Source organism: Apis mellifera, linkage group LG11 (genome assembly GCF_003254395.2).
Source record: "Apis mellifera strain DH4 linkage group LG11, Amel_HAv3.1, whole genome shotgun sequence".
Lineage (NCBI taxonomy): Eukaryota > Metazoa > Arthropoda > Insecta > Hymenoptera > Apidae > Apis > Apis mellifera.
In genome coordinates, this window is record NC_037648.1 from 1020770 (window position 1) to 1034038 (window position 13269).

The 13269-nt window shown below is 28.8% G+C and overlaps 1 protein-coding gene and 1 long non-coding RNA gene across 12 annotated transcripts in view; one reads left to right on the plus strand and one right to left on the minus strand.

The window, feature by feature from the left end:
- LOC100578739 (RYamide receptor) overlaps positions 1 to 13269 on the plus strand; it is a 108429-nt gene that overhangs the window by 62521 nt on the left and 32639 nt on the right. The window lies entirely within an intron of this gene.
- On the minus strand, positions 479 to 4121 carry LOC102656305. Of its 3 annotated transcripts, none has more exons than XR_001704849.2 (3): positions 3667 to 4121; positions 1175 to 1433; positions 479 to 1037 (listed from the first exon to the last, which is right to left on the minus strand). It is a non-coding gene; the product is annotated as an uncharacterized LOC102656305 (long non-coding RNA). The 3 variants fall into 3 exon arrangements; XR_001704848.2 differs by having other exon boundaries at positions 1170 to 1433; XR_001704850.2 differs by having other exon boundaries at positions 1239 to 1433; positions 3667 to 4117.

The window sequence follows — 13269 nt, forward strand, 5'->3', positions numbered from 1 at the left end:
CATGAAAAATAAAAATATTGACTATTTTGCAATTGTAATTTCATTTTCTTCGATTATTTTCAATTTTGCCAAAAAAATTATCTCCACAATAATTTAACATGAAAAATAAAAATATTGATTATTTTGCAATTGTAATTTCATTTTCTTCGATTATTTTCAATTTTGCCAAGAAAATTATCTCCACAATAATTTAATATCAAAGAATAAAAATATTTTACAATTATAATTTCGTTTTTTTTAATTTTTAATTTTAACAACAAAATTATCTCCATTTAACATCATTATCCTATCATTTAACATCAAAGAATAAAAATATTGACTATTTTGTAATTTTATTTTTTTCGATTATTTTTAATTTTGCCAAGAAAATCATCTCCACAATAATTTAACATCAAAGAATAAAAATATTTTGCAATTGCAATTTCATTTTCTCCGATTATTTTCAATTTTGTCAAAAAAATTATCTCCACTATCAACATGAAAGAATAAAAATTTCGTTTTAATTTTGCCAAGAAAATTATCTCCATGATAATTTAACATGAAAAATAAAAGTATTTTCCGATCACACGTCGAATTAATTGCTTTAATCAAATTGGTTGACAAACGTGTAATAAAAGGGAATTCAATTATTTGTTTCCGGATCGTTGACATTGTGCCATCCCAAATGTTTCAATTTTCGCATCTCTCCACGATACGTAAGTTGGTCGTTACGTGCATAAACTCGGGAAAGATTAATGCGTAGCACGTTTCAACTCGTTTACATCAGTGAACCATACGTTACGACATGTTAAACACGAGCGTGGTGTTAACAGCGCGTCCATGATATCCGTCCAATTCATAAATTATTAATGGCTTCGTGTAAACCAACTGGCTCGAATCGTTAGCCGGTGATTAAACGGATCAAGGGATCCGAAAATGGACGTAAGACGAAAATATTCTCGATACAAAAGACGAGTTGACGTTCTGGTAATATTTTTGTCCCTTTGTCGCGAAGAGCGTTCGAAAAGATGCAATATATTTCCTCTCCGTGTCTTTACCTAAAACAATATAAAGTGAAAATTAATTAATCCATTCGATATTCTTCCATTGGATATATATATATAGTTTTCTTTTTTAATTCGTCGTTAATTTGCGTATAACAATAAGCCTGATTAAAATGGAATCCTAACCTAACCTAAATTGTTTCCGAAGAAATATTTTTCTTAATAACTTGTCTCTATTAGAATAATATATTATACATAATTATTAATGGCTTCGTGTAAACCAACTGGCTCGAATCCTTAGTCGATGATTAAACGGATCAAGAGATCCGAAAATGGACGACGAAAATATTCTCGATATAAAAGACGAGTTGACGTTCTAGTAACATTTTTGTCTCTTTGTCGCGAAGAGCGTTCGAAAAGATGCAATATATTTCCTCTCCGTGTCTTTACCTAAAACAAAATAAAGTGAAAATTAATTAATCCATTCGATATTCTTTCATTGGATATATATATATAGTTTTCTTTTTTAATTCGTCGTTAATTTGCGTATAACAATAAGCCTGATTAAAATGGAATCCTAACCTAACCTAAATTGTTTCCGAAGAAATATTTTTCTTAGTAATTTGTCTCTGTTAGAATAATAATAGAGAGATTATCTCATATGAGAGAAATGGAATAATAATAATAACGGAAACTTTAAATGATTTCATAAAAAAAAAAAAAAAAAAAAAAAAAATATTCGATTCGAGAAATCAATTTTTGCATGAATAACGAGCGATAGTGGGGCCAGGTTATTATGATAAACGAGGCTCGAAAACGAGGTTTAACCGGGCTGATAATTACTATTCCATACCACGCACGATTCAATTTTGGCCACTCGAAATTCACCGCGTGTTACTAGCCATCTGTTCATCCGGAAGACAACCAATTACAGTGCCATTGACCATGTAACCCAGTCTGACAAATTAAGTTGGAAAAATCTAACGAAATTCCATTCTGCACGAAATGAACATATCTCTGGGTGACAAGAATTTTTATGCAATATAAATGTTTTTTTTTTTTCGCGAACCACGTTCCTCTTCACCGAATTAAAGTCATTGTGATAGTCAGTCAAAGTTTGAAATTTTGTGAATCAATTTCCGATAAATTGATATTTTGATAAATTTATAAAATTGATTTCAGATTTTTATAAAATTCTTTAATCTTGACTTTATTATTATTTTAAATCATTTGTACAATAACGTTATTCATTTGAATGTTTGATTATTAAATTCAATTTGTACAAATTGGATATATTTATAATATTTATAATATTTTATTTCCAATGAGATAAAATATTTTGGTTTTAGGAAAAATATTACATACCGGATGAATATTTTAAAAATTAAAAATTAAAAATTAGAAAAAAAAGAAATTAAAGAGAAATATATTCTTTGTTATTCAAATTTTACGACATGCAAAGTTCAATTACCAATTTACAGTTCATTACACTGTAAAGAGAATTTCCACGGAAATTCAACGACTGATGGATCCTCTTCCTACGCGATTACGCGAAAGGTCGAATGGATATTTTTGCCCTGTTGCGTACAGATAACGTTTCAATAGGAATCCAATAAAGATTCGATATTTTTTATTATAACCGAAAGCCTGCCTTTTTTCCTTTTTTTATTAATAAACTGTTACTCGATTCGACGATAATAGCTCGTAAGATTATCTTGATTTTATTAAATACTTTTTTATGAATATCGGATTAATCAATTCTTTTACGACAGAAAAATATATGATAAAACTTTGTTAAATGAGAATGTATTGTATGGAAGTACGAATACTTTAAATTTTAATCGGAAAAGAGAGAAAGATAAAACTGTTCTAAGAAAAGTGGACCTGATAAAATTCAGATAATAATTAATGTAACAAGTGTTAAGATAGAAGTTAGTGCTAAAGAAGTAAGAGAAGTGGATTTGATAAAGTTCAAGTAATGGTTAGTGTAATTGAGAATTCAGATAATATTTTTAGAGAAAAGTGGACTTGATAAAGTCTACATAATGATTGGTATAATTGGAAAAGAATAATATATGATAAAATAAAATAATCGTTTTTAAAATCTATATTTTATCTATATTTTATTATATTAATAAAATTAAATTTTCATTAAAATAAGATATTTATTATTTACAAATTTTGTAATTCATCTTTAATCATACTTTAGAAAAATTAAATTATGAATAAAAGTTGTTTTTATTATGAACTTCATTATTAATTTCATTTACGAAATTGACATTTATACAGATTAAGAATCAATTAGTCCAACTCACATTTCTGAATCTGTCTTATAGTTTAAAAATCTCTTCGTTGTCAACTTTTAGTTGATAAATCAATAAATCACTATTGAAATAGATATACTTAAGCGACGTGTTAATTGAAATGAAAATTTAAATAATAAAGAAATTTTTGAAGTATGCAAGTAATTTTCAGAAAATATTACCGATTGATTTTTGAACTTTCTATTTATATACAATTTGTTTTCCTGTTAGGTCAAGAATATTTATTTTAAAGAAACGATTCGTTTTTTACAAGTTTTCTTTTCGCTTGAATTTTCCTTTTCCGGGATAAGAAAATGGCGAATCTTCCTTTGTTTTACCTAATAGTTCCCAAGAAAAATTGAAAGAAAATGTTGCGTTACCGGTTAGAAAAGACGAAAATTATTATTCCCAGGATCAGTGGCCTCATCCTTTCACTTGCAAATGCAGCCAAAGTTCAAGAATCTCTGCTTTCTGTTTATGTTCGCGTATTCATATTCAATCGGCAACTTTATCACATTCAAGTCGCGAGACACTCGCACTTCGTGGCCTTAACTTCCTTCGAGACGTAATTATGCGCATATTTAATTCGGAAGGTGGAAAAATGTGAACGTGGCTTGGAATCCGTGTGAAAATGGAAATCTTTAACCATAAACAAGTTTGCCGGACGAAATTCTCGATTTTCAATACGTGACATCACACTATTTGAAAGTAGTAAAAGAGATAAAAAACCAACTGCGGAAAAACTAACACGACACGACTACCACGCCGCCTATTAAGACACTTGTCTTAAGGTACGTTTTCACGCAATATTAAATATCACGATTATCGTCATTATAACATTATATATAACAAATTCAATGATATAATAATGGAAAAAATGTATGATATTTAGTATTGTGATCGAAAAAAATAAAAATTCATTGTCGCGTGAAAATTTATTTTAATATGTATATTCCGTTAGACGGCGTAGTAGTCGTGTTAATACCTTTTCTGTTAACTTTTTCTCCCTCTATTATTCAAACGAGAAATATAATATCGTATATTGAAGATCTAGAATCTTCGTTGACGTAATTAATTATAAATATTAGTGTTTATTCGTTTTCGCTTCGTTTCAACGTTCGTTTTGTGATTGCTTTTTTAACAAAGGAAATTAAATATTATACAAAGAATATATTTTATAATAATAAAAAAATAAATTTCTTCTTATATTTGTTTTATTCATATGAAGAATATGTATGTGAATATTAATTTTTCACTCCTAATATTAATAATTTAAAAATCAAATTGACTAGCTTTTTAATTTTTAAACAATTACTAATATTAATACAATAAAATTTAACTAACCAGTCAATTTGACTGGTTTAAAATTTTTTTTATGTCCGCCATTATTAAAAATGTACAGATATTTTTCTAAAATTAACATAATTATGCACGTATAATTTGCAAATAAAAAAATGCGAATAAAGGAAGACGTTAAGATTTGGAATTAATGAGAACAAAAAACTTTCACTATCATAAATATAAATAACGGTTCATTTTCGTTTTTTTTTAACATTCTGAAGTCGTGTCTTGAAGTTAATATAACTTCTTTGAAAAATCGTTAATCGAAATGTGATTTGAAAGGTCACGCTATGTAAAATTTACATTGTGGATATATAATATTTCAAGAAAAGTGAAATGAGACGTGAATGATTTGTCTTGTTCGATCTGTCTGTGCATGATATATATATATATATAGATTATGCTAATAAATCATTTTTTATTTAATGGAATCACCACTGTTTGGCATATCTGTCATTCATCTAGAAGGTTATAATTAAATTTAAATTAGATTAACAATCTTTCTACGATATAAGATTCTTGAGAACAATGAACAGCAATCAACTTCTGTCAAAAATGAAACACATGGTTCATTTAATATCTAATTTCCGGCTACTTGGCAAATTTCACAATCTTGCGTGCCAAATCTTGTCTCGAATAACTTCACCTGGAAGCCATACTTGATCAGGATTTAACGTAATATGCACGAAGTAAGTTTCATATTTCAACCGCATAAAGAGCTTTGTGAATTCGACTATCAATTTATTATTTTTACCTTATTTGTAATAATTTCTTTAAAATTTTCACCTGCACAACTTCGTTTATATACATTTTGATCATATTTTTGGCTCGTATGATTCGTAAATTTTAATGTTTTCGCAAAATTACGGAAACGATCGATTACCTAATAATACAACTCTCTAGGTTATTCATAGACTGTATTAGACTACTATCCACCCTTTATAAGAGTTTTATTTCTTTTCCGCAATCGTAATGCAAAAATGTGATGGAAAAACTTTTAACAGGAAAAAAAATAAATTTTATACAAATGATTCGACATGCAGATATCCGGAAACATGAAATTAATAAAAATTCATGTAGAAAGAGAAAATTTAATATTATAAAAGAAAATAATAATTTGATAAAATAAATTAAAATGATGATATTATTTATCTTCTAAGAGAAAAATTGGAAAATGTTATTGCAACGTAAATATTATTACCAAACGTTTCAATGATTTATTTAATAAATGAATTATCTTTAGATTTATTAAATTACAATATTTCCGTATCTTTTTACATTACTAATTTTATTTTGTTAAAATTCCAGATATCGTTATTAAAAGTCTACAAAAGCTTCTAAATATTTAAAGAAAGAATCATATATATAAATAGATAGATTATTATACGACAGGATGAAACATAATATTCTTCCCTTGTGCATTAAATTCTCTTCGACAGCCTTTTTCACAGTTACGTAAACTGGATTTCAAAATGTTTCTCATTCAATGAATAAAATTTCCATTTAATTAACAGCAATTATGTACATTTAAATTTTACAAGAAAATAAAAACAAGCAAGCTGCGGAAAGTTTCTAATTTTGAAATTATAATGGGAGAAAAAAAATGTCATTTCATTAACCGAATATTGGATTATATATATATAGCACGGAAAAATCTTTGAAAAATAACTAAAAATAATCACTTGGGGGATTTGGGGGAAAATAAATTAGACAAGCTAAGCCAAGTTAAAAATATTTTTCGCTATTGGAAAATTTTATTCGAGAAACACATCGAATGTTAGTTTTTTTTTCTAGTGGAAAAGAAAAATTTAATAATAATAAATATAATTTTGACAGTGTTATATCGAAAATTAAACGACCCAATTTCTAACCATAAGAGAAAGTGAAAAATTTCACTTGAGGAACACGTCAAATGTTACTTTTTTTTTTTATCACAAAAAAATGGAATAATATTTTACACGTCAAAAATCACGAGAGAATCTAAAAATCTGCTAACACCACGAGAAAAATTTTGAAAAAAAATCACGTATCAAACTTATTTATTATTAACAACAAAGCTTGCTGAATGATACGAAATAGAATACATTCTAACAAAAACTTAAAAATTGTTTTAAACTTTTAACTTTCTTTTTGCCTGAAGTAATTACTAAATAAATATTAATTAAAAAATTCTTCGTTTCAGAAATATTGTTACTCTCAAAAAACTTTTGAACGTCGTTCACTACCAAAAAAAGTAGAAAAAAAGAAAAGCTTCATGCGAGGAACACGTGAAATACTATTTTTGAAAGGAAAAAAAAAAAAAAAAAAAAAAAGAAGGCAGACACACTCTGATATACTCACAGACACAATCAAAATCCTAATAGAACGTCCAAGGCTAAACCGTTTGGAAAGTTTCGGTAGCAATATCCCTATACGGTATTAGTAAAGAGCAAGCGAAGTCCATCAGCATCGACCCACGCCAAAACTTCCGCAACGAAGGTACAAATATACGTATATATATACGAAATGACAAAAAAAAGAAAAAAGAAAAAATCAAGAAAAAAAAAAAAAAGGAAGGGAGGAAAGAAGGAAAAGAAAATCTAGCCTCGAGTTCCATCCATTTTCCCTCCATTCAGGAACTCGTGTCCATTGGGAACAAAATACGAGCCATTGAGAAGGCTGGCCTGTCACCCGTATTTGTATCGCGTGCCAATCCTTTTAGTCGATAGATTGATTTCGTGGAGGTCGTTGTCGTCCACGTTAGTAATCCACGACTACCGAACTGGAAGGGAATTGGCACGTGAGATTCTATTTCCTTGTTTTTCTTTTTTCGATTTCGTTGGTAAAAAGAAAAATCATTTTCCTACGAATATCATACAAATTTTCATTGATATTTTCATCATTAATTATTACATTGAACTCAATCTTAAAGTCAATCAATTTATTCCAGATTCCTTGTCCTCATCATATCAATTTTTATTTCATCTTCCCTGTATCCTGTATCAGCATCATCTTCCCATTATATTCATCATAATCATCATCATTTTTCTGTTAAAAGAAAGAAAAGGAGATTGACCAATATGATAGAGAAGAAACGGACAAGTGAATAATTCGATGGAAAGAGAGAAGGCAAGGTTTAATCTTCTTTATGAAAATGAGGTTCACGTTTGAACAGCGAAATGACGGACCCCATGGGAATCAAGAAATCGTTACCTTTTGCTGATGTCAATTTAGCCGGGCCGTAACCATTCTTCTCTGACGCAGTAAAAGTGACAAATGAAGCGAAAAACTGGAACGTCCGCTTGTTTTGTACTGGCAAGTTTTCTCTTGCTCTTTGGTGAGACTTAAAGTTCCACACGGACAATGCACTGAACGTGCTCTTTGTATTGTGACATTTTATTTGTGCGATATTAGAGATGAAATATCATTGGGGATATGTAGTAGTACCATTCTGTTTGCTTTCTGAACTTGTTTTCAGAGAGAAAGATGCAACTGGTAACAAGTGTTCAGTATTTGATTTGATGATTTTTAAACTGATTGTTTTATCAAGTTTATTATTGAAAGTAATAATTATATTATTTATTATTGCAGAAGCTGAATATGATGAAGAAACTTTTAATTTAAAAGATCATTCATTCAAGATTGCATTTATGATAATCCATTCTTCAATTCTTCTAATATTAATCTATTAATAGGAAGGGTATAATAAATCAATATATCAACACAGTTGCCTTGACATAATGAAACATGCTTCTGAATAGATGGAATTCCAAGATACAAAGTCTTTGTCAAGTTAGATATAGCTTTGACTATACACTTTACCTTGAACGATGCTTTCAATATAACTGGATTAAGATTAAAATATCCAATCTAGCACGTTCAATTGATCACAGTGACAGTTACATTTTTACATATACATATATACATTATAATTTCATGAGTTGAATCAATTCATGAATTTCATTATTCCTTATTGTGCAACAATTCATTTTCATTATAGAATCTTTAATAATTTTTGATTCTATTGAATTTGAAATCGTGACTCAACATTCTAATATCAAAATGCTAATCATATTCTATTTTAATTTTGAACTTTTTCGATAATCGATACTTTCCACCATTATATTAAAATTTTATCGATCGACGTAGCAAGCAATCGAAATTTATACGAGATTCAAGTTGCACGATAATATTAACCACTTAACGTTCAACACGCCTACAACAAGAGAGAATTATACGTGTTCTCGAGCTTGTATCATTTACTCGCTTTAAATATTGATCCGTGGCTCCGATATTTTTCACGGAAGTGTATGCAAATTTATGCTAAAAATACGCGCGATCGTTATTTTTTTTTTACGAATTTTTTACCAAACTTTTGCGAACAATTTACACTTTGTCCATGAATACAAATTTCAATTTTCTTTTAAAATAACACGGCACGTTCGTTCGTTAAAATAAAACCCGACTTTTTATCTATTAAATCAAAAATATTAAATTATAGATAACGTTAGAAATTCGCATTAGAAATTGTGCAATGTTGATAAATTATTTTAAATTAGAAATTAAAGAAGAAAAAAAAGTAAGAACACAAGAAAATTATTTTTACTTGTTTCCTTAAAAAAAAAAAAAGAAAGAAAGTTCATTAATACGAGCATGCTTTTTTCTCGAGCACGTTTTAAATTCACGCGTCTATATATAGTATCCTATAGATAGTTATCGCGGACAATTAACGATATTTCCCCGGTATTTTTATGCGTTCGATCCACCGTTTGCACAAGGATCCAGGTTAATTGCCGATCGTGAAATGCACGCTATCAATAACGATTACAAATCCGAGAGTGTTTATCGAGCTAATTAGTATCGTATACTTGGCGCACAGCCAATTTTTAAAGGGTGATAAAACGGAACGATCACAATTAGTTCCGGTAATTGAGTGTTTACAATATCGACGGTTCATTGATGCGCTTCCCTCTCCCTCCTAGAGGGTATTGAATGTTAAGCGGCGTGTAAAATTACTTGAATATTTTTCCCTTTTCTGGAAATATTGGGGAAATGTTGATAAATGATTGATAAGTTAATGTTATGTGGAAAAAGAATGTTGAAAGTTAAAAAAAAGAGGATTCGAGATGCAATGAAATAGAAAAATTAATTTATTTATACAGAACTGATTGCTATTAAATTTGGGAAAATCCTGTAAAAAATTGGTATGTGATTCAACTTAATTAATCTTGACTCATGTTACTTGTAAACATCTAATATTTTCCTTTGCAATTATTGTATTAATGTTATGTGAATGTGGAAAAAAAGTATAGGTAAGAAAAGTAAAAAAAAAAAAAAAGAGGATGCAATGAAGTAGAAAAATTAATTGATTTATACAGAACTGATTGCTATTAAATTTGGGAAAATCCTGTGGTAAAAAATTGGTATGCGATTCAACTTAATTAATTAATTACTTGACTCATGTTATTTGTAAATATCTAATTTTCCTTTGTAATTATTACAGATTTGAATATTTTGTTTTCAAAAAAAAGAAAAGAAAAAAAGACATGAAAGAAGGTTCACACAAAGTGAAAAATAATTAAACATTGATCTATGCGAATATCGATGATCACATTTCTTCTCTCCTATCTTGAATTATTTGAATATTTTTCCCTTTTCTGGAAATATTGGGAAACGTTGATAAATGATTGATAAGTTAATGTTATGTGGATGTGGAAAAAGAATATAGGTGAAAGTTAAAACAAAAGAGGATTCGAGATGCAATGAAGTAGAAAAATTAATTGATTTATACAGAACTGATTGTTATTAAATTTGGAAAAATCCTGTGGTAAAAAATTGGTAATGATTGATAAATGATGATAAATGATAAATGATTGATAAATTAATATTATGTGGATGTGGAAAAAGAGTATAAGTGAAAGTTAAAAAAAAGAGGATTCGAGATGCAATGAAGTAGAAAAATTAATTGATTTATACAGAACTAATTGCTATTAAATTTGGGAAAATCCTGTAATAAAAAATTGGTATGTGATTCAATTTAATTAATCTTGATTCATATTATTTGTAAATATCTAATACCAAATTTTCCTTTATGATTATTACAGATTTGAATATTTTGTTTTCAAAAAAAAAGAAAAGAAAGAAAGAAAGACACGAAAGAAAGTTCACACTAAGTGAAAAATAATTAAACATTGATCTATGCGAATATCGATGATCGCATTTCTTCTCTTCTATCTTGAATTACAAAAAATTACTCAAATATTTGTTCCTTTTCTGGAAATATTAGGAAACATTGATAAATGATTGATAAGTTAATTTTATTTGGATGTGGAAAAAGAGTATAGATGAAAGTAAAAAAAAAAAAAAGGATGCAATGAAGTAGAAAAATTAATTGATTTATACAGAACTGATTGCTATTAAATTTGGGAAAATCCTATGGTAAAAAAATATGATTCAACTTAATTAATCTTGACTTATATTACTTGTAAATATCTAATACCAAATTTTGCTTTGTAATTATTATAGATTTGAATATTCTGTTTTCAAAAAAAAAAAAAAAAGAAAGGAAAGAAAGTCACGAATGAAGCTTCACACAAAGTGAAAAATAATTAAAAATTGATCTATGCGAATATTGATGATCACTTTTCTTCTCTTTCATCTCGAATTACAAAAAGAATTTGCATCGACGTATTATACTCCTTGCAATTCCCCCATGAAAAAAAAAATGAAGAAAAGAAGAGAAGAGAGAGCAAAGAAGAAGTGCATAGGGGTATAAGAAGCAAACTCTCTTATAGGTCAATGGATCCAGGGGGAAGGTTCGAGTGCTTAAGGAAGCCAAGAAACCGGTAGGATTATAATACCGGGTGAAAAGATCCTTAACAAACGTCGTAAAACGGGTAGTCTTGGATTTCTGGCTAAAGAAAGAACCGGTTCCAGCCTCTTCTGATGAATGTAATTAAACGTTAAAGTATTGCACTTACGCGTTTGTACTTGAATTGCGGACGGGGACGAAAGCAATTAGAAACGAGGGGAAAAGAAGAAAAAAAGGAAGAAGAAGAGGAGGAGGAGGAAGAAAGAAGAAGAGAAAAGAAAAAGGAGCGAGAATCGCGTGGCGTTGATGGCTAAAAAATAGAGCCGTGCAACAGGCCCGAAAATGTCGAGAATTCTTTCAGAGGAGCAACGAGGGAGAAAGATTAATTAAAAGAGCAAAATCTTGAAATCTACTGATATGAAATATCGATAATATGGAGTTGGTAATGACATTTGTCGTATCGTTACGCATTTTCATGTTTTATAAAGATATATTTTGATAGATGTAACGTGGTTTATCCAACTTTTTCCTTTCTACTTCTTTTTTAGCGACGTTACAACGTATAACCACGGAATGGAAGGAAATACGAGATCTAATTTTCAAAATGGCATATGAGATTTCATCTCTAATGGGATTAGACATGCCCCGATAGACCTCTTGTTAATAATGCTAGAAGAATCGTAACAATCCCATCTTTGGGGATATAAATTACTTTGGGACGTATTATCTTAATAGTTCTGGAGGGGACTCGAGAATTTTTACAACAGCGTTTCTCATTCTTCCACTTTATAACTTAAACCTAGACTTGCATATGCGTATATATGTATATATTGAAATTATGTATATTTGGACGCGATTCAAATGTGTTTGGAATAGTTGAAAGGGGTTCGTGTACTCTCATAATCGAATAAAAAAAAAAAAATGGAAATTATTTGAAATAAATTCCATTTTTACGAGAAGAATTTATTTTATATATTTATATAATTTTGTATTTAAAAGTATCTATATTTTCAATGATTGTTTAACATTTGTGCAACTATTGTGACGCGAGCAAGAGATGACAGGAAAACGGAAATCCCTTTCGTGCCGGGAAGCCATATTCTCTTATACAAGGAGGATATGTACTATTGCGTGTGAAAGGCATAACAATACTGTATAGAATCTACATATTGTGCGGCTTCGCATTACAGTGTTTTATTTTCCTTATGGAAATATCGTAAGCTCGAAGTGAAACAGGTTAACATTGGTGATAATAATTGCGAACACGCACTCAATCTTATTATTATCCTTATTTCAACTAATTACAAATTTTTACCTCAATAATCGAGATAAGGGTTAAAAATTTATAGGCCATAATGAAATTACATGTTTTATACCTGTCCATATATGATGCATCATGTTGTGATATGCACGATTTATATTTTAAGAATAAGTTGGAGCGAAGATAAGGGTAATTACGTTTTTTTGTAAGAAAATTTTCCAGCTTGACGCGTATAATTTTTTATAATTTCTCCCATAATTTATCACCCGATCTCATCAGAGATTTGTCTGCCAATTCATGGAGAATTAATTTTCTTTTCCAAGTACGGTTACCCTTGTGAATAAGTTACGTATCAGATTAGATTGTAATCAATTATGTTAGCAACGAATGAGATGATTTTCTTCTTAATATTTGAATGCTTATCACGAACAAAGTAACGAATACTTATTTATTATCCAATAAAAACTCATTATTTAAATTACTCTGAATGAAATTTTTCATTTTAATAATAATTTTAAAAATAAATTCGTCACGTAGACTTTAAGAATCAAAATTATTGAAAGTAGGAATGAATATTCAATTTTATAGAAT